The 25,979-nt window shown below is 39.1% G+C and overlaps 1 long non-coding RNA gene across 3 annotated transcripts in view; it reads right to left on the reverse strand.

Moving 5' to 3' along the window:
- Positions 1-3,704: 3,704 nt before the first annotated feature.
- Positions 3,705-25,979, reverse strand: part of LOC112439296 (uncharacterized) — a 549,643-nt gene continuing 527,368 nt past the window's right edge. For all 3 annotated transcript variants that reach the window (XR_010111391.1, XR_004670438.3, XR_010111390.1), the window contains 2 exons: positions 8,259-8,415; positions 3,705-7,770 (listed from right to left, as the gene is read on the reverse strand). This is a non-coding gene — a long non-coding RNA (uncharacterized LOC112439296). The remainder of the gene's footprint in view (positions 7,771-8,258; positions 8,416-25,979) is intronic.

The following is a 25,979-nucleotide window of genomic DNA, read 5'->3' on the forward strand; positions in this document are numbered from 1 at the left end:
ACAGGTGTGGCTACTGAGACAAAGAATTAAGTTACTAACCCAAGTGAAGTTACTTGCCCAAGATCAAATGGCTACTGAATAGTCAAAGACAAAAGTAGAAAGCAGATGTCTCTCCACTAAGATTGAGCTCTAAGACTATATGGTGTATCAGTTGAATCCCACGTGTATGTATAGCTGATATTCACCTGCAGGTGAATACTGTAGCTCAGATACAGTAAATGCAAATTTAAGTAAATTATAAAGTGAACTTTCTTAATTTCTGAACAATTCATAATTTCAACTTCAAAAAGGCAGGCAACAGTTTTTATATCCATGACGACAACCTTTAACAAAAAAATAGCAAACACCTCATTCAGGAAAGATTTTTAAAGTGTTTTTTTTTCTTTCATTTTAAATAGATGCAGAAAGAAATGGAGGATTTGAGAGAAATTTCTGCAGCCCTTTCAGTATGGAAGGGCTGAAAAATCAATAGGATCTGCATTTTCAAAGGAGAAACATCAAAAGAGGTCAAGGGCCAAGTGTGCATCTGGGTAGACTTTTCTCCTTCCTTTAAAGGAACACTTGGCCTTTGAACTGCATGGTTTTATACTACAAAGGTTTTGGAGTTATCCAAAATCTTTGAAGCTGAAAGAGGAGTTGCTTAATACTAAGGACTGAATATCCTGAACAAGTCACTAAAGCAGGCAAAACCAAAGGCTTTCTATGAATCCAGAACAATGGCTTTCATCCTACTGACCACGATGTTGAAACACAACTTTGAAAATCAGAAGTGGAGAAACTAGGAAATCCTCCAATATCAATAAAGACAATGAGACAAGGTCTGTGTAGCAACAAGATTACCACAGAGTTGAGCATCATGTACCTAAATCTATTCTCACACCTGCAATTACTAGCTGTGTGATCTTGACCAAGTCACTTTCTCTCTCCTAGTCTCAAATTCCTAATCACCAAATAAAAAGATCATGATCTGGCTGGTAAACTGGTTACACCTTTTGGATCAATTTCAAATGACAGATAGGTTGTCCCAAGCAAGATCAACTCTCAACTACATCCTGTTGGAAAGAAATGTACTTTAAATATAACACAATTAGGTTAAAAGTAAATGGATAAAAAAAAATAGCATGTAAACACTAATAATGAGAACATTGATTTATATAAGACATAGACCTGTTAGACTTTGGGTTACAATAATTTGCAGATAAAAAGTATTTAATTATGATATAAAGGGTCAGTTTATAAAAAGGACATAAAAGTCTTTAGTGTATATGCACCTAACAATTTCAAAAAACTGACAAAACTAAGAGGAAAAATAGATCTATCTACAATTATAGTTGGAGATTAATACTCCTCTCAAAAATTGAGAGAAAAAATAGAAACCTTAGTAATCATTGAATACTTGGACAGCATTACCAAACAACTTGATCTAGCTGACATGTATAGAACATTACAACACATGTCAGACTGCATACTTTATTTCAACTGCACACGGATCATTCACCAAAATAATGGCTAAGAAAAAAAAACAACAACATGAAATTTCCAATCCTGGAAGCACAAGGAGTTCTGAGAAAGTAAATCACAAATCAATAGCTAGAAATGTGTAGTGAAACTATAGAACACTAAAGAAAATGATCTTAAAAGCAGCTAAAAAAATTCATTTATGAAAGGAGTAATAATTAGAAGATTTCTTTAAAGTAACAATGGAAATCAGAAAACGTTCATAATAATGAGACAGCCAGGTGGGAAGGGGATCCCCAGAGAAACTCCAGCCGGCCTGCACACTTGGAGGAATACGCACTGAGCCACAGAAATTCTGGCCCTTTGCAACAGGAAGGAGCCTGACCCCTCCTCTTCCTGGGTGGAACTTGGGATTCAATCTTCAAGGAGTGAAGCATGTACTAGTACTAGCAGGGCTTTCACTCTGCTGAGAGTCCGTTTCCCCTTTTCTTCCTTTTCAACCCAATAAAAGCCTGCCTTACCCTTCAAGTTGTCTGCAAGCCTAATTTTTCATGGCTGTGTGATAAGGACCCTCATCTCTAGCCGAACTAAGGAAAAAGGCCCACAACAATAACAAATAAAATGTTCAAATAATATGCCCCAAGGTGAAAATAGCTGTCAATTAGAATAGAAATGTCTCTGGCAAAAATCTCTTAAGGCCAAGTGATATTACCAGATAAACAAAAATAGAGTTCAGCACAACAAATCTTCTTTAAACAATCTTCTAAAATATGTAATTGAAGGAATTTAGACATTCAGAATTTAAACATTCTAAGGTTTCAATATTGCTCAGGAGGACAGTCAAGTTTTGATTGACTTCAGGCTTCAAAAAAATTAAGAATACATAGGGAAATGTCAAGATTGAGACTAAAAATGGATTATGTAATTTTCAAAATAGTAGAGAAAGAAATGGAATTTTCAAAAATAAAAGATGAAGCAAGGAAGGAGTCAGAAAAGCTTCTAAAAACTAATACAAAAAGCAAAAACATTAAATGAGACAATAGAAATAAAGTTTAAAACAACAGTAATCACAACTAAGATTGATCAACTATGTTGTCATTTGAAAGGCAGATAGATTTAAATTCTGCTTTATGCCACGAAGGAACACGCTAAAACTTAGGAAAATCAAAAGGCTGATAGGAAAAAGATGGAAAGCATATACTAAAAACTAGCTAAAAAAACAATTGGGGAGTTTGTATTTATATCAGCCAAAATAGCATTTAGGTAAAAAATAATAGGGACAAGGAAGATCACATAATCACAGTTTCAGTTAGCAAGATGATACATTAATTCCAAACTTGATTATAATTAAGAAGAAATCGACAATTTACCAACATACCCTTAGGCTTTCACGTAGCTCTCAGTAATTGAGAGATAAAGCTGACAAAAAGAATTAAAGATAAATAACTTATTTGCATTATGCAAATTTTGTGTAACTATTAATTAATTCATACTAATCTGAAGCCCACCAATAAAACATTTACTAAGATTAACTACTATAACGAGTTTTAACAAATAATCAAAATATAAATTGTATTCTTGAATCTCAGTATAATTAAATTCAAAATCTGTAAGAAAGCGTCTAGAACTATCCTTATATGGGAAAGTCTAGAACAAGTAGGTAATGAGTAGTGGCCATTTACTTCATTTTAAAAATTATTTTCTCTCCTATTTTAAAATTGATGTAAAATCTAAATTTTGCAGGGGTAAGAAAGGAGACCGAAACCATGGGAAGATAATTGAGTCCCAGAATCTGACGGATGGGGTCAAAGGCAGGAGAGAAGGAAGGGACAGAGGAATTAGGAGATTTGATTGGTATGAAGATTCAAATCATTTTTGGGGGTGAGTTAAGTAGACAACTGAAGCGGGATGACCATAACCAGGTGGGTCTGTGGAGGTTAGGGGTGAGCGGGCAGGATGAACTGGAAGAGTCAGCAGGCACTGAATGCGGGTCATGAATATTAGCTGACAGGCTGGGCATTCTGCTGAGTGCTGTGGTTTCAGATGACAGGTGGAGACTCTAATGTTATTTGGTTTTGGAGGAGCAACACCTTGAGTTCTACAGAGAATGGGTGATTAATACCAGCCAAGAAGCATGACCTCATTCATCCCTTTTCCCTCTGGAAGGGCGCCTATGGTAGGATTGTGTTTGTTCTGCTCTAGTTCTTAAACTCCATAACCATCATTTCAACAGAGCCAGGCCCAAACCATGAAAATCAAGTTTTATTAAGAATATTAATAACAAAGGAGGAATTTCTGGTTCCTCCTCACCAAGTCCCCAGGCATAGTGATACACATTCACCCAGACTCTAGCGCATATTCACCCAGAGTACAATTAGAAAACAACTGTGAAACAATTCTTACTAGATATAATACACAAAAGACTTGGCTACCAAGATCTTTTATAAACACTGATTAGGTATCAGCTTAGAATCCTTCCCTACACAGTTCCCGAGATGCTCAATAATAGATTGGGGCTAGCAACAAAAGATAAAATATTTTTGCTCTCTCTGGTCTAATTATTATGCGAGTACTTTAAACCATTCTCCCTTACTCTGTCCACAGAAATCTGTCCTCCACTAACTTCTATATATCGCTACTAGTTTAGACCCTTAAGATACCTTTAATAAGCCTCACCCCTCTCTGAAATAACAGTCTTGCCAACATTAGAAAATTTGTGTGTGTAAAAACTGGGGGACAAAAAGGATTATACTTGACTTAAGTTGATACGGAAGGGTAGAGGATTACTAGGAAAGTTATATTTTTAGAACATGATTTCCCATTATGTTTGTGCAGGTTATTTTTACCAAAAAAAAAAAAAAAAAAAAACAAGGCAGGTGTTACCAGTATGGTAGAGACTAGAAGTTCCTTCACTGAAGTTCTCCATGCAGTTATGAGTCCATGTGGCTGTCTTGTCTCAAGCGTAGCCTGCACCAGTCTGAACACAAGTCCTGCTTCTTGCCTTCCTGAAGCCCAGGCACACTGTGGAGGAGCCACTGCCCAACTCTGCTGGGTGAGCTGGTCTTCCAAAGCTAGCCCAGTGGCACTGAGTACTCTAGGTCCACTCATGCAAATGTCTCTCGATGAAGTCTCTAATTCCCTGTTTGTGTCTCATTTACTATTTCTTCTCCTCTGACACTTCTCCATTAGTCTACACATATACCTGAGACTACTATTCACTACTTTTGATTTTGGACAAGTTCCATAACCTCACTAAGCTATTATCAGGAATTGCATAGATCAAAATGAGATAAGCCAGATCTTTAAAACTGAGTCTGTAAGGGGGAAAGCCTGGGAAATCAGTGCCTTTTAACTAGCAGGTGGTTCTAATGATGGAGCAAGTTTGGAAAACACTTTCATTAATGTCACGATGCTTTGTTAATATGTAGCTGAATCACCTGAATGCATTTTAAACAGGCAGCTTCCCCTGGTCTCTCCAGACCCACCTGAGACCCACTAACCAACTAAAGCAGACTCTCTTCATGTTTGCATATTCTGATGCAAGACACCTGCAGAAAGCACTTTGTGGAAGCCTGACTGAAAACTGATAGTGTGCTCCTTGTCCATCAGCATCAACATCACCTGGAAGTGTTTCAGAACTACAGAAAATCCTAGGCCCTACCTCTTCTGAATCAATGTGCATGTTAGCAAGACTCCATCCCCCTGCCCCAGGCAATTCTTATGCATGTTACCTTCAAGAATGGGTTTTAGTTAGGGTTCTCCCCAGAGACAGAACCTACAGATGTCTAGAGAGACATATGAAAAAGGATTTATTAGAGGCAATTTTCTTACTTACTCATGGAGGCTGAGAAATCCCACAACAGACCTTCTGTATGCTGGACAATCCGGAAAGCCTGTAGCGTGGCTCAGTCTGAGTTTGAAGGCCTCAGAACCAGGGCATTCTATGGTGTAATTCTCAGTCCAAAGCTAAAGGTCAGAGAGCCCGGTGGCGCATTGGTGTGAGTCCTGGAGCCCAAAGGCTGGAGAACCTGGAGTTCTGATGTCTGTCTACAGGCAGGTCTCTTCTCCAGGGAGACTGCCCTTTATCTGCCTTTTTGTTCTATCTGGGGCCCCCAGCCAATTGGAATAGTGCCTGCCCATATGGAGGGCGGATCTTCTTCATTTAGTCCCAGTTTCCCTCAGAAGCACCCTCACGGACACACCTGGGGCAGCCCAATTATTCTAATCAAACGCCAAGCCACCTGGATTTCCCTTTCAGCAGAAAAGGGAAGGGCTCAGTATCTACTGAAGCATGGAGAGTAAATAATGCTTTCCCAGATAAGTATCCCTTAATACAGTCAAGTTCACACCCAAAACTAACCATCACAGAAGCAGTGACTTAAGCCCAACAGTGAATCTCAGAATTAAGATTCTAAAAATGATACTGTTCTCAAATGTTCAGGGGCTAATTTAAAATGTAACTTAACCTATTATCTATCTCTAGATTTTAAAAAATAGTGCACAGGGAACTTTAACAGGTAAGTAGTCATCTGTCTTTAGAGCTGAGGTCTGTGTGGCCAGGTGATCTGTGTCTGTTCCACGTTTCCATTTGGAATGCCAAGAGCTCTGCCTACCAGCTGGTTTGGAATGTCTATGGCATGAATCATCAGCCATTTGGACCTTGACAATAAAAGTTTTTTAAAGGGAAATTGCTCCCCATCTTAGGCCTCAGTTTCTCTATTTGTAAAGGAAGATTACCATGCCCACTTCATAGGTTTGCAGAGAAGATCTAAATGATGTATGTAAAATGCAAGCTCAGCATGAAGCATGAGGCCATGTTTTATTTGTGAAAGGGAATGTGTAACCATGGAGGCAGGAAGTAGTGGTGAATGTCTCTGGAGCTATATTTTAAGCCCTCACTGGAAGGCTCACTCTACCTTGCTATTGTCAGAGAAGGAATAAACAACGATTGTATCACATTGGCATCACATCTGGAGAAATGCATGGGAGGACAAAAGGCAGGTAGGTATAAATGTGAAAATCATTTTCCCAGAGAAGCCAATTTTTATTTGCAGCTTCTTTGGCCTCTCAATTTATTGTTCTACTTCCAAACCCAGAAGAGTCCTCACATTTACCAACAACCTGGAATAATAAGGTTCTGACCCAAATTTTAACAATTGAGGATTTTTGAATCATAAATGAATATACCAGCAGGACTGTTTAGGATCCTTTTCTCTGTTTCCTTGCAATGTTATTCACTCCTATGTTAATTTATACCTGCATTCCTCAAGTATTTACTATGTCCCAGGTACTATGCTAAGCTTTGGATATGCATGACTTTAATTAACCCTTATTATAACTCTATGAATGAGGAACTCATGCCTTTTCTGTAGAGAAGGAAACTGAACCACAATTAAGTTATAAACATGACGAGTTCACTCAGCTAGTAAGCGACAAAGACAGCCATTAAACCCAAGCAGCTTGATTCAGACTCGATGTCCTTTGCTTTTGGAGCAGCTACTGTGTGCCTGGCACTTGGGCTACAAAAATGAGATACATACAGTTTTTGCTCTCAAAGACTAATGGCCTAATAGAAGACTGCAAATTCTAATGCAAGGAGGGTAACCCCATCACAAGACTTGCCCATCGTAAACACTGCTAACGGATCCTCACAGTCTTTTTTTTTTTTTTTTTTTTTTTTTTTACTATACTTTAAGTTTTAGGGTACATGTGCACATTGTGCAGGTTAGTTACATATGTATACATGTGCCATGCTGGTGCGCTGCACCCACTAACTCGTCATCTAGCATTAGGTATATCTCCCAATGCTATCCCTCCCCCCTCCCCCCTCCCCACCACAGTCCCCAGAGTATGGTATTCCCCTTCCTGTGTCCATGTGATCTCATTGTTCAATTCCCACCTATGAGTGAGAATATGCGGTGTTTGGTTTTTTGTTCTTGCGATAGTTTACTGAGAATGATGGTTTCCAATTTCATCCATGTCCCTACAAAGGATATGAACTCATCATTTTTTATGGCTGCATAGTATTCCATGGTGTATATGTGCCACATTTTCTTAATCCAGTCTATCATTGTTGGACATTTGGGTTGGTTCCAAGTCTTTCCTATTGTGAATAATGCCGCAATAAACATACGTGTGCATGTGTCTTTATAGCAGCATGATTTATCTTTCCCACTGAATCTGGACTTGTCACGTAGGGTTCCAGGAAATCACTGCAATTGCTTGAAGTTGGCATTTCAGATGACACTTTTTTCCCGTTCTTGCTACAGTGGAAATCTAAAATTATTAATCTTTATTGCCTCTTGCCTTGGCCTGTGATAGAAGCAAAGGAGAGTATTGATATGTTTTGCAATTAACAATATTAGGTATTAAGGATCTGTCGCAAACAAGCACAAGCCTAGGAAATGACAGTATCACGACAGTCAAATAGCCAAGAATATTGCTCTAATTTGTACAATTTGTCAAGAAAGATAAGCCTTTTACCTTACCCAAATCATGCCATGTCTCCTAAATCTCATAGCTCATATAAGTAATTTGCTTGAATTTTATCTTTTCAGGAATTAAAAAAAGGTTAAAAATGGAGTTTAAAAAAGATATAACTGCATTTACTATCAGATAGGGTGGGCTGACAATGCAGAAATCTACCTTAGCAAACCTAATATTATTCACGTTTCTCCAGTTAATTGAAAATGCACAGGTGGGCTAGGCTAAAATTAGCATAAGAGAAAAACATTATTTCTGTTTATATAATTTGCATTCCTTTGTAATCAGTGAAATGACATATCAGACAAGAGGCTTACCTGCTGCAATGCAATCTTTAATCCCCATCATGTATAAATCATTCCTCTGCAATATAATAAAGCTGCTTCTGTCATGATGGCATTGAATGTAAACAGTCCCAATTACTGGTAATTCTCAACTGTTTTGCAGAAAGAACAATGTGGTATGATCCATGGGCTTTGTAAGGAAACAAAATAATAAAGTTAACTGAGTTTTTCATCTTAGTTGAAACTTTTCTGCAGACTTCCCAGGTCCTGTGCTTACTTTCTTGAATTATTTCTAAAAACTGAAGCAACATACAAGCAGACCCTTGGGAACAAAACATCTTTCCATTTATAAGTTTCAGGAAATTTTTAATAGGCTGAAAGCGAGGAAGCAAGTTGTGCTGCTAATTTCCCGCAGGCATTTCCCAAGTTTTTACCCATCACACCATAAGACCTTTGAGTAAAAAGGTTCTGTTTGAACCAGAATATTGTTGTTACTCTTGTTCCACATAAGAGAGAAATAAAAATTTCCAGCAGTGAAAGCAAATTACAAGACAAGGAATGAATGTCACATCTGTCTAGCATTATGATGCACTTTCTTTAAGCTTTACCAGCATTTAAACCTTCTGACACTCTCAGAAAGTAAGTGATCACTAGTATTTCTAATGGTTCTTGAGAGAAAGCTCTTCAAAGGAAGATGATTCCTCGGATGTTAGAGAAAGGCTATCATCCAGTTTGGAGGGCTGAGATGACGGTGACAAAACCAGTCACTCTTCACTACTTTCTCACCAGAGGCAGACATTACTAAATAATTTCAATGCTTTTTCACACTGAGCCCCATTTAACCTTCTTACGTTAATCCTTTGAGAAGCCACTAACAATGAACTGAAATTGAAGCACAAAATGAAAGACGTTGTCATTTCTTCTTTCAGATTCAAACACCTAACTAGAGACTGTTTGAACCACTTCTTCATCAGGAAGGTACTCAGGAGATAAAAAGGAGCAGGAAATATTTGATGGGATTCCCTAAGCCTTCTCTTTCCTCTTCTACCTGTCCACCAACCCATCTTCTCTTTAAGAAATAATAAAAGTAGTTGTAGAAATTCAAGGTAGGGAGTCTCACATGGATGACTCCCTCATCCCTGGGGAACTAGAATGTCGTTTTATGCAGAATGGTTGCTCATATGCATAGAGAGCTTTGTAGGCCTTGGTAAAAAATAAAATGAGAAACCATTAAAGGATATCATCCAGAGAGAAGCTTAATCATCTCTAAGCTAAAAAAAAAAAAATCACTGTGGCTCCTATGTGAATAAAAGTTAGAGAAGAGCAGAATGGATACTGGGGTAACCAGTTGGGAGTTGCTGTAGTCTGTGGAAAAGACGATTGTCTTTAATCAGGTTGGCCTGCCATAACAAAACACTATAGAATGGATGTCTTTAAAAGCAGACATTTATTTCTCAGAGTTCTGGAGGCTGGAAGCCCAAGGGTGCCAGGCTGGTCAGGTTCTGGTGAGGGTTCCCTTCCTGACTTGCATTCGGCCACCTTCTTGCTGTGTCCTCACATAGAGGATGGAGAGCTGTGGTATATCTTTTTCTGTTTATTAGGACGTTAATCCAATCATGGTGACTCCACCCTTGTGACCTCAGATAAATCTAATTATCTCCCAAAGGTCCCATTTCCCCCTGAAAAAACCCCATCTCTCCCTGTCAGATTGGAAGTTAGGGCTTCAACATAGAAATTTGGACTGGGAAGAAGGAACAAGAAAATTTAGTACATAACAATGATGGTAGTGTGGAATAGGTGAGAACAGTGGGGTGAAAATTCACAGGACCTAGTGAATTGATTGAATTAGGGAGGTAAGGAAAGAGGGGCATCAAGGATAATGCCAAAATTTCTAGCTTGAGTAAATGGGTAGGTGATGATGTCATTTACAGAAAAGAAGAAACAAATTTAGTGATTATGCAACTTATTCCAAAGAAAATTAATCTGATCTTATATATGAAATACTTTTTTAAAAGATCTAGAGTGATGCTACTCAATGTAATAGTCTATCCTGAAGATAAATATTAATGCTAATAATAATAATCATAGTGAATTTTATTGTTTTGTGTCTACCAAGTATAATGCTAGGCTTTGTATATTTATTAGTTCATTTTCCATTTCATAAATAGCTCTATGACATGGATATTATCATCCTCATTTTACAGATGAGTTAACAGAAACACAGAACAATTAATTTTCTGTGTTTGGTAATACTAATGTTTGCCAGCATTCATTTCTCTTCTAATCAGGGACAAAGAGGACTACAATCCCCTGCCCACTTGAAGTGGAGTGTAGCCTCATGATGTGCTTCGGCCAGTGGAATGTGAGTGGACGAGAACTATCGCTTTCAAGTGGAAGTATTTAAGAGCCTTTGTTTGATTTTCTGTGCCCCCTCTTCCTCTGCTGAGCTGTCCAAAGAAGCTAGGAGTTCAGGTAGTATAGCTGTATGTTAATATAGCTCCTATAGGATCTGTCAGTGATGACAATTACATCGGGCATGGAACATGAGCAAGAAACAAAACATGGTTGCATTAAGATGCTAGGACTTGGGAGGGATTCCCTACTACAGCATAACAGCTTCTTCTGTCTTACACGAATTCACTGTCAGTAAAAGACTGAGTCAGTCTTGGAAAACAGACCCTTTAACCACAACAGAGTGTTTATAAAAGATGGAAATTATCTCAAAAATGTGGCAGCTTAATATCAGATCAGAGACTTGGCAAGTGGGGTGAAGGGAAGGCAGTGTTGAAAGTCTGTGGCCTGTACATACCTTTCCCTATGGGAGGTGTCCTCTTTTGCACTTTTTTTTTCCACTTGCATTGGACCTCTTGCCCTATCGACAAAACAAATCTGCTTATTGGTATAAATTCAAGTGTTTCAAATAAGCCTGTGAAGAACATCAGTGGTTCCAGTCACCTACTCTAGGTCTTGCCCAAGGGAAGAAGCTTAGTCACTGAATGATCAATTGGCCAAATATACCAAATTTCCTCATTGTAATGTTGTAAAAATTTAAAAAGACTTAACCATCTTAACAGAAATGTTCATCTTTGGGTATCAAATATAATATTCAGAAAAATATACATTTTATTGCTTGGCACTAAATTCTCAGTATTAATATGGACATTTTTCTTTAATCTTGATTTATTTTATGTTATATTTTGGGTAATTCTGATTTATTTTATTTACTTTTGAGTTTAAATTAAAGCTTACAGTTGGCTTTTGACAAATTGGCTATCAGTGAACTAGCCTTAGGAAACGAACATTTGGAAAATTAATTTTCAGGAAGTTGTCCACTTCCACTGTCCCAAAGAAAGTTCCAGGTCTCAGAAATAAAGGCAATTTTATGAATTTAGCTGAAGCTGCGGTGACGAAGAGACATGTTGAAATGGGAAAGGTTCCCTTGTCCCCCTGTCAGGGCAACGCGACGGGAAGTGGCTCGCTTCTTACATGCCCCACTGCTCAAACCTCTAGGGAAGCATTCAGACAGGAAGGTTGTGGGGCTCCAACCCCACGGCGATGACTAGGGATGAATGTTTACAGCTGAAGCCCCAGTGGGCTGTGTTACAGGGTACTCTTTCAGTTTACCCTTCCGTAGGCAGATTGCGCTAGTCAGCTCAATTAGACCTTCTGCCTTATCGCAAGGACAGAGGGCTGTCTGTATCCCGGGGTTTCCTGCCTTGGTGTACCAGAAGAATCGGATCACACGTGGGCTTGGAGAATGAGTGCAAGGTTTTATTGACTGTAAGTAGCTCTCAACAGATGTGGGAGCCAGAAGGGAAATGGAGTGGGAAGGTGGTTTTCCCCTGGAGTCAGACCACTCAGTGGCCCAGGCTCTCCTCTGACTGCCCCGGCCAAAGTCCACATCGTTCTGCCAGTCGATGGCCTGCTGGCATGCCGTCTTCTGTCCTGTGCTCTTCTGCCAGCGCGTTCCCCTTGACGTCCTCTCAATATTCAGCCACTTGTGTCTTCTTCCACCGATGTGTTCCTCTCGACGTCCAGCGACTTCTGGGTCTGCCTGCTAGGGACTCGGAGTTTTTATAGGCACAATAGGCTCAGGATGGGGGCATGGCAGGCCAGGGTAGTCTTGGGAAATGCAACATTTGGGCATGAAGGCAGGAGTGCCCATCATCACCTGGGTCTGTGGGCACAGGCAGGGTGTGGAGCCCTCGCCAGGGATCACGCCCTTCCCTTCCCAGCACTTCCCTTCCCTGCTTTGGTATCAATGTCACATGGACAAAATAGACACCTTTGTTTTATTTGCTTTTGTCTCCTGAAATTCTCCGTTTTCTGATAATTGAGTCTTCAGTGGTTTGGGAAGGAATAACTTTTCCTACCATGAGCCACAGGGGTTGACTTGAGACATCAAGTCAATCAACTATTACGTTTCTCATTTCAAATCCTGTATTCACTATTTATTTGTAAATGACAAAATCTCAATTTAAAAGAGCTATAGCAGAAAGGACATTTGCTGACTTATAAACCTGGGAAGTCCAGAGGAGCTTCTGGGTTTAGATATGGCTGGATCAGAGAGCTCAGATGATCCTTTCTCTGCCTGTCCTCCTTCTGAAACATGAACCATGAATCTGGAAGTATCAATAACAAGCATAGTACCTGGGAACTCTCAGGTGCCACCATTCCTTCTACATGGTTCTAGCCTGCCTGAGAGAGATGCTAACAAGGCTCACAAAAAAAAAAAAAAAAAAGATCGGAGAATTTAGAGAAGAAACACCACAAAAATGAGTATTCTAAGCCTCACACGCTCACTTGTAAACCTGGAGGAAAACACAACAAAACAACAACAAATCCTTAAATATGAGAGGACAGAGCTCTTTGCAAAACAAGTCACAAGCAAAATAAAAGCCTTGCTTATAAAAAAGAAAGGCAGTTTTTATAGGCGTGACTGGGATAAAATGGTTATCCTCCAGTAAATCTTCTAATGATGGGGACATCTCTGCCTCATTTGACCACTGGCCAAATTTCTCTCCACTTCTGATACCCTATATTCCTTTCTTCATTTCTAGTTTATCTGTTTATTCAAACTCTTCCAGAAACAATAGAGCTTCCCCTGTATAGTTAGTGTGCTGCAAGTAAGTAAGTTGGGATTATTTCAACAAACTTCAAGCAACTAGAAATAAACTAAAAATCAAGATATTTATGGAACACCTAGTGAGTACCAGGCAATATGCTAGGTGTGGAGGAAAAAATAGTGAACAAGATGGAGAAGATGGAAAAGTTCCATATTCTGAGGAATGTACAGCAATATTGAGAAAGAACTCCAAACGCAATGAGAGGGTATTGAAGAGCATAAGGTAGGAGCATCAAATGTTATTGGGGGGAATCAGAGAAGGCTTCCCAGAGGAAGTAACAGCTGGAAAGATGGCAGGGAGTTAGCCAGGGAAAACGAATTTCAGGAAGTTGGAGCAGAGTGATGCAGACAGAGGGTGCAGCATGCACCAGATTCAATGGCAAGAGAGCTTGGTGCTGTTGAAAAATTGAGCAATCGGAGCTTCAAAAGTGAGGAGGAGGAATGGTAAGAAATGTAGCTGGAGAGAAGTCTGATGCTAAACTCTGAGGGATTTTGAAAGTAACCAGAAAACTTTAGACTTTATTCCTGCCCTGCTGGAATGGTATTGAAGGATTTTAAGCAAGGGAGCAACATATTCAGAGGGTGCCTTTCAAAGATTACCATGTTACTGGGCGGGAAGTGGGTCAGACAAGGGCAAGGGCTGAGGGAGATCCAGTTATCACAAACATGGGTTTGCAGTGGCATGTTGAAAGCATGCAGCTGTTTCAAATATTGTTGTAAAATGTAATGCAAAGTTTGCATTTTGACATACTATGTATACTACCGTGTTGTAGTGCTTTAAAAATATTCCCAGTTATTCACTGGTGCTAACCCCATTAATTGAGTAGCAAATAGACGTTTTATTCTTGTTGAAAGAACCCTAATTTTGTTAAAGATGACAATGTGATATGAGCCCCAAATACAGGGTCATCAGTGTCCTAAGCCCATTGAGGCAATTTTGATTTCTTTCTTTTTTTTTTTTTTTTTTTTTGAAAAGTCTGACTTCTGATGTGTAATGGCACCTACAACTAAGAATGAAATATGATGTAATTCTGGAAACTGAAAGTGAAATGGAATTTTTATGGAGAGTATTCTGGAAAGTTTTGCTTTCCTTAAAAAGGGGATGGAGACAGCAAGCCCTATTCAAAAACCTGTTCTCTTCTTTCCACTTTGTACACAGATTTGGGCCCTGAAAGTATAAAAGTCATAGAATAAAAGGACAAAAAATAGGGCAAAAGCGGATATGCTAAGGATGTTAAAGGTTGGCTGCTGAGAATGAAAAGATGGAATCTAGGTCCCTAAAAGCACCAATTACCTAATTCTGGAGATATCATGTGGTCAAATTAAGCCACTATTTGTTTAAACCATTGTTTTTGTTACTTGCAGCCAAATGCATTTCTACTTGACATGCTAACCTTTGGGTGGAACAGATATTCCCCTGAAACAGATTTTATTTATCCTGAGATTTCACATATCACCAGGCACACCAGGCCAGACCCCCCAGGGAACATATGCACCTGAGTTGGAGAAATATCCACCATTTTCAAATAATTTCATTCTTGATTTACAATCCAATATTCTTTTTCTTTGCTTAGTTTCAACCTAGGAGCAGTTTAAACTCTAAAGACCAAGAAGGACAAGTGAGAGTCCTTTCATCCTGTGTGTCTGGGTTTACCTTGGCCCTCTGGTAGGGAATGACAGTGACATTTTCTTAAACACAAAGCCCTTTTAAATTGCAGATGAAAGTAGTACATCAGTACAAAGAATATTTACTGTTCTTGGAGAGCTTTTCCATTTGTTTCCTTCTGGACTAATGTACTTTTTTTCAAGAGCCCCTGAGTGGTCTGATCCTTTCAGTTTTCAATGTAAGTTAGGCAGGAAAAGATGAAAAGAGGGATGGCTTTGCGATGTAGCTTCTCTCAAAAAGTTGACAGTGGAACAGTACATTTTCAATTGCTGGACGGGCCCCAAGCTCTAAGGAAGGCTGGGTCTTTTTCTGCACTTCTCTTGTTTGAACATCCTCCCACAGTCTAACAGTCCCATAGGCAAGTGCCAGTTGGACTGCACAAGCATTATTCTTTCCTAGCTGTTTATGAGCAAATGTAGGCTTTCCCCAGACTCTAGGCAGTGAATGTATTTCTCTGTATTTAAAGACAGAAGCATGGCCATCAGGAGGAAAGGGACTATTTGTGTGATAAATGCAGAAATGCTGTGGCTTTGCATGATTTATTGTAGATGAGTGTGAGAGGGAATATAAAAACTATTCCATTAATTTCATTTCCATTTTAGTGGTTATGTGGGCTTAGCTGCTTTGAAAATTATCTTCTTCTTCTCTCTGGAGGGAGATTTGCAAAACTACAGAATGGCTGGCTGTGATTTGGCATAAGCAATGGAATCATCTTAGGAAGCTAGTTCTCCTGGCTCTCCCAGCCCCAACCTCCGTTAATGATTTTTGGGCAATGAAAGAAAGTTGTCTGGAGCCTTCTTTAATTCTACATATCCCCAGTCTAATAACAGTGTCATTGTGTCTTCCCACTAATTATACCTAGGCTATCACTTCATTCATTCATATGTAAGTCCATCTGTTCCTTGAAAGGGCTCAGTAATGTCTATCCTTGGAAACTCTAATCTTCTGGTTATGCTTTCATATCAAGAATGTTCTTTTTACTGCCTTCATTGCATTTTCAAAACCTAGATTTCTAAACTGGATATTTAGAAGGAATCATTTTAAATTCATATCGATTCTGCCAATTCCCAAAGATATCTTCAAGCTGGAAATTTCTTATCACAAGTTCTAGCTTCATTTTAGCTTAACTGTCAGAAAAGCATTTTGTACTAAGCAAACAGGTGATGATATTAGCTTAAATGTATTGAGTTCTTAATATAAGCCCAGGACAGTTCCAGCTGAAATATCATCTCATTTCAGCATCTGCACAACCCACTGTGGTAGAGTATATAAGTAACTAGTACCTAAGAATTTAATTGTCTAAAATCGTACATCAGGTACATGGTAGTGCCTGGATTTGCACCCAAGCGTTCAGATCCAGAGTCCAGACTTTTAACTGCGCTACTTAGCTGCTACAAATGAATGTCTTCAAGGAAAGCTATGCATTGAGATTTATCAATTGTCAGTCCTATATTTTCTGTGGCTATTTTGAAGAACAGATGAATTTCACAGTAGTGTGAATATTTTTGGTGGTCAACCCAGCATCATGTTTTCTTCCCTCCTTCCTTCCAAAACAATTATTTTTGTTCAAGTATTCATTCTGTTCTCATAATTAACTCCATCTTCACCTCCAGAAGTGGTCCTTCATTAGTCTAAGCCAGATGTGGTACCCCGATCTTTCTTGATGGTGACTGGATATCAAGCTTGAGCCGATCTACTCTAGAAATTCTCCTGGTCATTATCATTGGTTCCAGGGTAAGCTCAGTATGAGTCAGTTCAGTAAGACTGAAGGGAAAAATATTTATCCTAGAGTGAGGGAAATGGATAATCTCCCTCCCACTATAACCACGCAGTCACGTGCCCCACGTGCTGCTGGCAGCCATCGTGCGACTACGAGGAGAGCCAAGCAGATAAAAAGTTGATAGAGGAAAGAGTGAAGTGGGCAGGAGAGAAACCTCCAAATCCCTGATCGCCAGAGCTTGATCACATACCTCTTTATGGGAAATACATTTTCTTTGTATTTGAGTTAATTTAAGCCACAGTTTATTTATAGCCAAATGCATCCTTAAGGAATGTAGGCATCCACTCACTTGGTATGAGTTCAGGGGCACTGAGTGGGAGACTGCATCTGGGTATCTCACCTGGCTACAGAACCTCACATTCCCTATAACTACAGTCATTCCTTAGGGATCTTCTGATGCACTGACTGTTAATTAGGCCAACATAATACCTTATTGAGGGGAATATTTAAGAACATCAGGTTCACAGGCTAGTTCATATTAACCTGGCCCTGTTTGGTGTCCCACCTTCTGAAGTCTCCATTGTACCTCTTCTTCCCCTAACTACTGCCACCCTTTTTTTCCTTCAGGTCTTCTAATTCACCATGTTCTCCTCTGCCTCAAGCTCTCAGCTGCTATCATCCCTCCCTGCCATAAACACACACACACACACACACACACAGAGAGAGAGAGAGAGAGAGAGAGAGAGAGAGAGAGAGAGAGAGAGAGAGCAAGAGACCTTTGGCTGGTCTCAGCTTTCTGAGCTCAGCTCAGTTAACATTTCTTCAGGGAAACCATCTCCAGTCTTTCTAAGCAAATCACATCCCCCCATGAAGCATTTCATGGACACCATCATGGCAGAGACTGAGAGATGTCTCTCTATTTCTATTCTTTCTTTCTTCCTTAGAAGCAGGACCCTAGATTTTTAGCCGGGCACAAAATTGGGCCAGAATAAAGAAAGATTACACCTCTCACCTCCTTTTCAGCTAGGAGTGTCCACATTTCAAACATAATCACTCACGCTATTGGTGCCTGGTTCATTTCCCCTCAGCCATCACCATTCCAAGAAATTCCAATCCCATCCTACTGCAAGCACTGGATACTCCCTGCATCGAGGCTGCTCTCTGGGCTGGGACTGGCTGGAAATGCTGGAAAGTTAGGGAAGCCTTCACTCAATTATAGATTTGGTGCAGGAAAATAAATAGCACAGCTTTCTTACCTTTAGGGTGGAATTACTCTGAAGCATATGTTCTACACTGCCTCCTAGAGTCCCCAGTGGGATTGAACCTCAGGTGTCCCTGCAGTAAGTTGTTCTAGAAATGTTCACAATTGCCTGCCTTCCCTTCTCACATCTCCATTTCTGCTGTAATATTCTAGGATCATCTACCAAATAAACTACATATACTTTACCCTTCATCTCAGGTTTTGCTTGTAACAAAACTCAACCTGAGACATAGTACTCTTTCCCATGGAAAGGTTTCCCTAATCTTCCCAAATTAAACATGATCATCTTTCTTTTCTGAAGCCATTTATACTTATTTTGCATCTTTCTTGTGGTATCTTTATTGTTTCCCTATCTTCTTGGCTTATATCCTCAATTAGAATCCTAATTCTTTGTGTGTCAAGTTGAAAGCTCAGGTTTTGGTGTCAGACAAATGTAAAATCCCAGCCACACCTGTATGTGACTAGCTGTGTAATTTCAAACTGTTGCCCTTCAGACATGTTTTCTCATCAATATAATAAAAATAATAAGAGCATCTACCTTTTAGCCTTTTTTGTGAGAATTAAATTAGGCAATCCATGAAAAGCATTTAGAAAAATGCCTGACCCAAGTTATTGCTTAATACATTTTGTTTCCTACCATATTATTATTATTGTTAATAGTAGTAGTAGTAATTTTTACAACTTCCACAGTGTAGAGTACAATATCCTTTCAGTGTATAATTAGACATGAAATTGATATTTATTAATAATGAAGTGATGAGACAGATCAGCACATTTTGTCTTCATACTCAGCATTGAGACTTGATTTAACCAATGGACTTTTACAGCACACAAAACAGAAGTACTGGTAAACCAGTCAATCTTTAGGATTTCTCAGAGATGTGAATATAAACTGCCAAGTGCTCTTCCATCTGCTCTGGGAGCAATACACACTTGGCCATTTTCTGAGAAGTTCAAAGGCACAAAAACATGGGTTAGATATCTTTCTTCTCCTTTGATCTACTCAAGACATGCTTAAAGAGATGTACTTTAACTTTATACATTAAAGTATAAAGAGATAATACTTTAAGATGCACTTAGCAGTTCCATATGGAGAGTGGATATGGGAGCAAAGCAGAAGCATGATGTATCTTTCTCCCAGCCATCCTCTCTATCATACCAGAGTGAGCTTGATAAAACAAAACTGACCAGATTACCCCTCTGCTAAAATGTCCTTGAAAGCTTCCCATATCCTGCTGTACAATATGGTTTATAAGGTCACTTACAGTTCATGCCAACCCCTCCAGCCATGTCATCCCAGCAGGGTAAACTCAACCCAAGCCAGACTTCCTGTGATCCATCTGAAGACTGCCTACCACTTACATGCCATTGCAGATGCTGACTGCTCTGACAGGAATACCCTTCTCCATCCCTCTTTTGTGCGTGGTATCTCCTCACCTTCCGAGATTCAGCTTATCCTCCACCAAGAAGCCCTTTCTATATCCCAACCCCGTATCAGGTAAAACTGACCACTTCCTCTTATGTCTGTCTTCCAAAAGCTCTAGCTTTGAACCTATGATACTAAATAATACATGGAACTCATGTACCACAATATCCAGGTGATTCATACCAGAAAAATAATTATTTGTTCCAGCCAAGCTCAAACATACTTGACACCCAAGCCAAAACTTTTCTCCACTCTTCTCGTGGGGTTCTTTTTTAGGCCACAGAGTGTCTACTTTAGATGAGCACCCTAAGTCCCCTCTCCCTTGATTTGCCTTCTTGAATCTACCCCTCTGCCACCTCCCAGTACCTGGCTCCATCAAACCAACCCCTCGCTCTCTGTGGTTAAGGGCAGCAAGACCTCTGGCTTCAGGTGTCCAAGGCTGGCAATGGTCAAACCTCACATTTTATAAGACAAACTCTCTTGCATTATGGAGCAATTAACTTAATATTTCTGTGCCATAAGTTCCTTAACTGTAAAAAAAAAAAGAATAAAAGTACCTATTTCATAGAATAGTTCAAAGTATAAATGAGGTAATATACAAAAAGCATTTAGAACAATGCCTGGCATATACATGTTCAAAAATGAGAGTTATTATTTGTTACATTATTAATTATATCAGAAGTAGTAGAAATATTGATCACCTCTCACATTATAACTTTTAAGGATGATAATGCCAAAGACACTCCACCTCCACCAGGAGTAAGGATAGAGAGAAATGGAAGGGGCAGAAAGGGTTGAGACTCTATTGACCACACATGTATTGGTTCATGTATGTATCCTATTCCTCCTTCCCCCATGCAGCTAAGCTAATGGGAGTACGTTAAAAGAAGTGCCTATGTCTTGATCCTAGTTGTATCTCCAGCATTTGGCATGATATGAGGTCCCCAGTAGGGACTCAATGAATGTTTGTTCTGTATTAGAGGGACACTTGGATGATAGCCTGTTTCTGCCTAGCATTGGTACTTGTAGACAAATTCCAGAATAAATAAAGGCAAAGGCCCTGGCCATGTATTGTTTATCTGTATGTGGGAGGCTCCTTCATGTCTCGCTTATCTTTTATTTCTACTCCCCATTTTCAGAGAAGCACGGAGAGTATGCAAACAATGTGTCAAGAACTTGGTTAATTAATAGAAAACAGATTTGGGATTTAATTATGTGTGTATAAAACTTCACCTCAACTCCTCCGTGGCCATTTTTTACTTTTGATTTTGGTACCTATAGAAGACTAGCTGGCACATAGTAGGTGCTCAAAATAGATATTTGCTGAATGAACCCATGGCAGATAGAGTCAACTCTGCAAGAGTTGCAAATTAGGGAATCAAGAAAGCAGGAGAGCTGGTACGTTCAAGGAACACATTGCTTTCAAGGTGATTATGCACACTTCCAACTGACAGCAAAGGAGTGGGAACAAGCTGGGGACCCTAAATCTTTTTTCTTTCTTTCTTTCTCTCTTTCTTTCTTTTGTTCTTGTATTTCTTTTTTTTTTTTTTTTTTTTTTTTTTTTTTTTTTGGAGACAGGGTCTCACTCTGTCACCCAGGCTGGAGTGCAGTAGCACAATCATAGCTAACTGCAGCCTTTACCTCCTGGATGGTCAAGTGATCCTCCCTTTTCAGGCTCCAGAGTAGCTGGGATTACAGGTACAAACCACCGTGCCTGCCTAATTTTTTTTCTTTAATTTTTTTAGAGACAGGGTCTTGCTATGTTGCCCAGGCTGGTCTCAAACTCCTGGACTCAAGCAGTCCTCCCACCTTTGCCTTTCAAAGTGCTAGGATCACAGGCATGAGCCACTATACCTGGTCTTCCTAATTCCAAAGCAAACAGATTTTGTATTCCCCACCACAAGCTAGATGCCAGGGCAATCTCTGATGCTAATTCTTTTTTTACAATATATTAATGTATCTCTGTATATTTACCTTGCTTAAAAACAACTTTAAATATACACATAGGACTATGTGAGAACAAACAAAGACATCAAAGTTTATCTTCTCTACAGTTGGAAGAATAATGAAATAACTGCAAAGCACCCCCTCCATAAAATATCTTTATGAGCAAATGTAAACTAACATTTATTATAGAACCAGAGATTTTAAGAGGAGAAGCAGAAAAGCTTTTAAATCAAATCTGGCACTCTTGCCTGATTCATCCCATAATGGAGCAACATGATATATTATGGATAAGGAGGCAAAGCAGTGAGGAGGCTCATTCAGAAGCTACTGAGAAGCTCTGAAATTATTTTAGGGAGTAGTATGTTAACAAAGAAATATACTAGAAGCAACAGGAAGCAGGTAAAGACAGGTGGATTTCTTCTCATTTGGCTGCAGGAATTTAGCTTCATTGCCTGAGCCAGCCACATGCTTCCATACCAGACTTTGCCTCTTTATTCCATTCTCCTTTTTCAACTTTCTGTTCTCTTTGGCAAGGTAATAAGAGCTTCTCAATCAAACAGATGATTTGTATTCAGACTCTAGCTCTGCAGTGTGATATTTATGTGTCTGTGGGCAAGTTCCTCCTCATCTATAAACTGTGGATATTTCTTAGCAGATAATAGTTGATATAAAGATAAAATAATGTATGTGTATAGAATATAGTTCTTGCATAATTCTTATTAGTAATACATTTTCCCAGTGTTCGTGTTGCTATGTTATACTGTGAACAAATATCTAAGATCCTAGCTCTACTCCTTCAAAGAGGTTAGTGCATCTAGAGAAATGGCTATATACATGGATAGGGGGAATGACAAAAGTGGGAAGGGAAGAGAAATAGTACCTGTTGCATATATACCTTATGGCAAATGCTGTACTATGTTTCTAGAAATGACAACATTTCAGGATAAATATCATTAGTATGCCCATTTTTTTTTCAAAAGCAGACATCAAGGCTCAGAGATAGGAAGTCATTTACTTAACTAGATAATAAAGGCAGAACTAGCTTTAAACTCCAGTCTGTTCTATGCAACTTCAAATTCCATGGCCTTTCTATTGCTTAAAAAGGAAAATATACAAATACAACAAATTTTTAAGAACCCAGTTTATTAGATACTTGCAAATGTATTGCCTTATTTAATCTTCACAGCAGTCTTCTGAGGAAAGAATTCTTATCTCCACCTTCATTTTACAGAGGAGGACTGTGATAGTTTGCCTGAGACCACTATGTCCAATGGGAATCTCTGTTTTGTAAAAGACAAGCATCCTAACCTAGACCATTAGTTGGTTCATAGAACTGAAAGTGTCAGAGCTACCTGCTTTAGGCAGGATATGTGATCCAGCAGGCCAACCCATGACACCAACACTGTTTCTCTCTCTCTCTTTCTGCCTTTTGCAGTGTTGACCTCATCCTCAGGCTCCACAGAGTCTCCTATGCTGCTCCAGTCCTTCCCTTGATGGCTGAAGCATGGGAGACTCTCTATGGAGCTTGAGGGTGAAGCCATCTTCCCTTTCCCAGAAGCCCCAGCAGTGCCTCTGTGCATTTATTTGGCTCTGACTGCTTCCAGGGCACATCCCTGACTGATCCATATGGCCAGGAAGGGGGGTGGGATATGATCATTGGCTCATGCCAAATGGGAACTATGCCTGGAGGCTGAGGATGAATGGACAGACATCCTTTCCACCCAGAGGCATAAAGACAAAATGTAGTGGAGAAGAAGCTGGAGGGAGATCAGGGCTCTGTCACCCAGAAGATGCAATGGATTCTGGGGAGGTTGAAGGTATTAAACAACCTTGATAAGCAATGCTGTCTGATTACCAGTGGAATTTTCTTTCCATTTCACAATGACTGCTTTATAAAAACAATTAAGTAGCAACATAAAGTGCTTTTCTAGGCCAAATGAATGGTTCACGTATTAAGAACCGTAGATCATCTACAGTGACTGTAGGAAAGGGTGGGAGTGGGAGTCTGCTAAGTAATTCCACAGTCCTAAGCTCTGGAATTGAAGGACTCAGAGAGCCAGAGGATGAGAGAAATTCTAGGTCAGAGTTGGGAGGATGCAGTGCAGAAAGTTTCCACGATGAAGCTACATGTAGGTTGATCAGGGAACAGTAAGGTAAAGACCTCACTTAGTCAAAGACCTTACTATTAAAGAAGGATCATGGGAAATAGTTCCATTTAAAAACTTCAGAAACTCTTAGAAGGTAATATGGTTTTTGAATATAAGTAATTCATACATACTCCAAATACTGAACTATGTGAGAAGTGTAAAGAAATCTAAGAAAGTCTTAATTTTTTCCATAGTGACTTTGTTTGATGCTTTTAAAAATATAGCAGGCATAAAACTATTTAAAAAATGATTTCACTCATACTGTTTGGCATCCTTGATTTCCTGCACATTTTCCTGAGTTATTCAGCAAGGGGGCTAGGAGTGGGGGACAGAAGGGAGTAAGGTTTGAGAGGCAGGAAGGTTCTGGCACACTCAGGTGGTCGAAGTAGACTTGATTCTGAAAATAATGGTGAACCTCTGCAAATCTGTTAGCAGAAAGGATAAACAAAGGCAAAGCTGTGCTTTAGGAATATTTGTGGAGCAGCAGTGTACACAAAAGATCAAAAGAAAAAGATGTTTTAAGAGATGGATTTGATAGACATCAAGAAAGAGAAACTGGCAAGACTTGGTGACTCTTTGATTTTGGTTGGAGAAGGAAGAGTTAATGGGTTTGTGTACTTGAATGAATGACAGCAATGACAGAGGTATAGATGTTATTTATAAAAATCATATCTCAGGGCTTATTGCAGGTCACTTTTGTTATTTAAGAAGTTATTGGCTCAGTATGAAGTCAACCTGAAAGGTAGAGAATTAAACACACTTTCTTCAAGGGGAAAGTAGAGGGCTAGAAAATGAGATGGTAATTTAACTTAGATATTCAGAGAAGAGAAGAACATTTTTTAATTAAAATAATCAAAGAATTAGAAATAGTTTTCATTGTTCAATATGATTTTAAAAACATTTAATTCATTGAAGCAAATCCACTCGACACTATCAAATAGTTTTGTTTACTTTCAAGGAACTGTTTTAGTGTCAGATAGAAAAGTTTTTGCCTTTGTGAATATTGCCTTGAGGACTGTGTTAAATTCCTATAAATTAAAATATGTGTGCAACTCACGTATTCATAGACAGCTTAAGGCCCTTAGAACATTACTTTTAAATTAGGAGAAGATTACAGGTCCATTCATCTTTTACAATTCCATTTCATTATCATTGATGTTGTTTCTTATCTCAACTTTTGGAATGTTGCTTCTTATTTCAACTTTTGGAATATCACAATAATTTGGTAGACATCTTTTGAGGTATCTTCCCAGCCACAACTATGTTTCCTGAGAACTACTCTCTCCTCCACTAAATAAGTAAGCACAGCCATAGGTATACCATATGGCACTGCCTCTTGGCCATAGCTGATTGGACCAGAAGTAGTCAGATGACCCATGTTGAGCCAATCAGATGTTTTATCCTGCTATTTGAGCACTTGTATTAGGAAAGATGGAGATATTTGCCTATGGAAAGAGACTTCTAATAAGACGTGAATTTGTTGGCCAAAAATGCCATTTTGAGGGGAGTTGTAGCAGTTCATATCCACCTGAAGAAGAAGGCTTTCCTCTTCTGAAAGTAAATGTGGAGAGTAGAAAGAGACTGATAACTTGTAGCTCTAGAGAAAGGTGGCAAGTAAAAATGCTTTGGCTCCTGGTAACACTCCTGTACTGCAGGAGACCAAGGTGCATACCGCTGAATTCTGTGAGAAATTTCTAAACCATAACCAACACCTGAATGTTAGACCTAGGAGATGGAACTTAGCAAATAAAGTTTTTGCAACCATATAAGGTAATTATGCTGGATTTTTAGGGTTGTGTTCGGGGCTATTCAAGTCTTGATAAGCAACCTTTCTCACTTTAGCGACCCTCCCCATCAGATTTTCTGTTGCCCTGCTCCTCTGAACACCTAGTATTCATATTCTGCACTACAACCTTTGACATGTATTCTATAGAATTTATGCCTACTTACTGTTGATAAGACCCTGCTATGCATTAATTTGCTTGGTTCTTCCTAATAATTAGAGTAATCTAATCAGCAAAGTACAGCCTGAAGTGATGCTTTCCCAGGGCAGGCAACAAACGTTCTGGTATAAGATCACTACAAACCTAGTCAAAGTAGCAAGTTGACAATGCTACTTATGTTTATTCCTTCTATATATTCACATTAATTGCTAACATATCACCCTAACAGTATCATTAAATCACCCATTAAAGAGATAGTATCCTCTATTTTCATCTATTTATACATAAACTACCTCCTTCTGGCAATAACCTTAGCAATTTATGGGCCTTTGTTGAATCACAAAATTGGCTAATGATTCTGGGAGGCTCTGGCCAAAAGACATGTAATACTTCCACTTTCTTAAACCAAACTGACAAAGTCAATCCTTAGAACAGTAGGAGGTTATAAGTGTATGTTGTGTGTCCATGATTGTGTGTTTTTATTCTCCACAATTGAAAATTCTCCAAACAATATTCTTA

Source organism: Pan paniscus, chromosome 2 (assembly GCF_029289425.2).
Source record: "Pan paniscus chromosome 2, NHGRI_mPanPan1-v2.0_pri, whole genome shotgun sequence".
NCBI classification, from domain to species: Eukaryota; Metazoa; Chordata; class Mammalia; order Primates; family Hominidae; genus Pan; species Pan paniscus.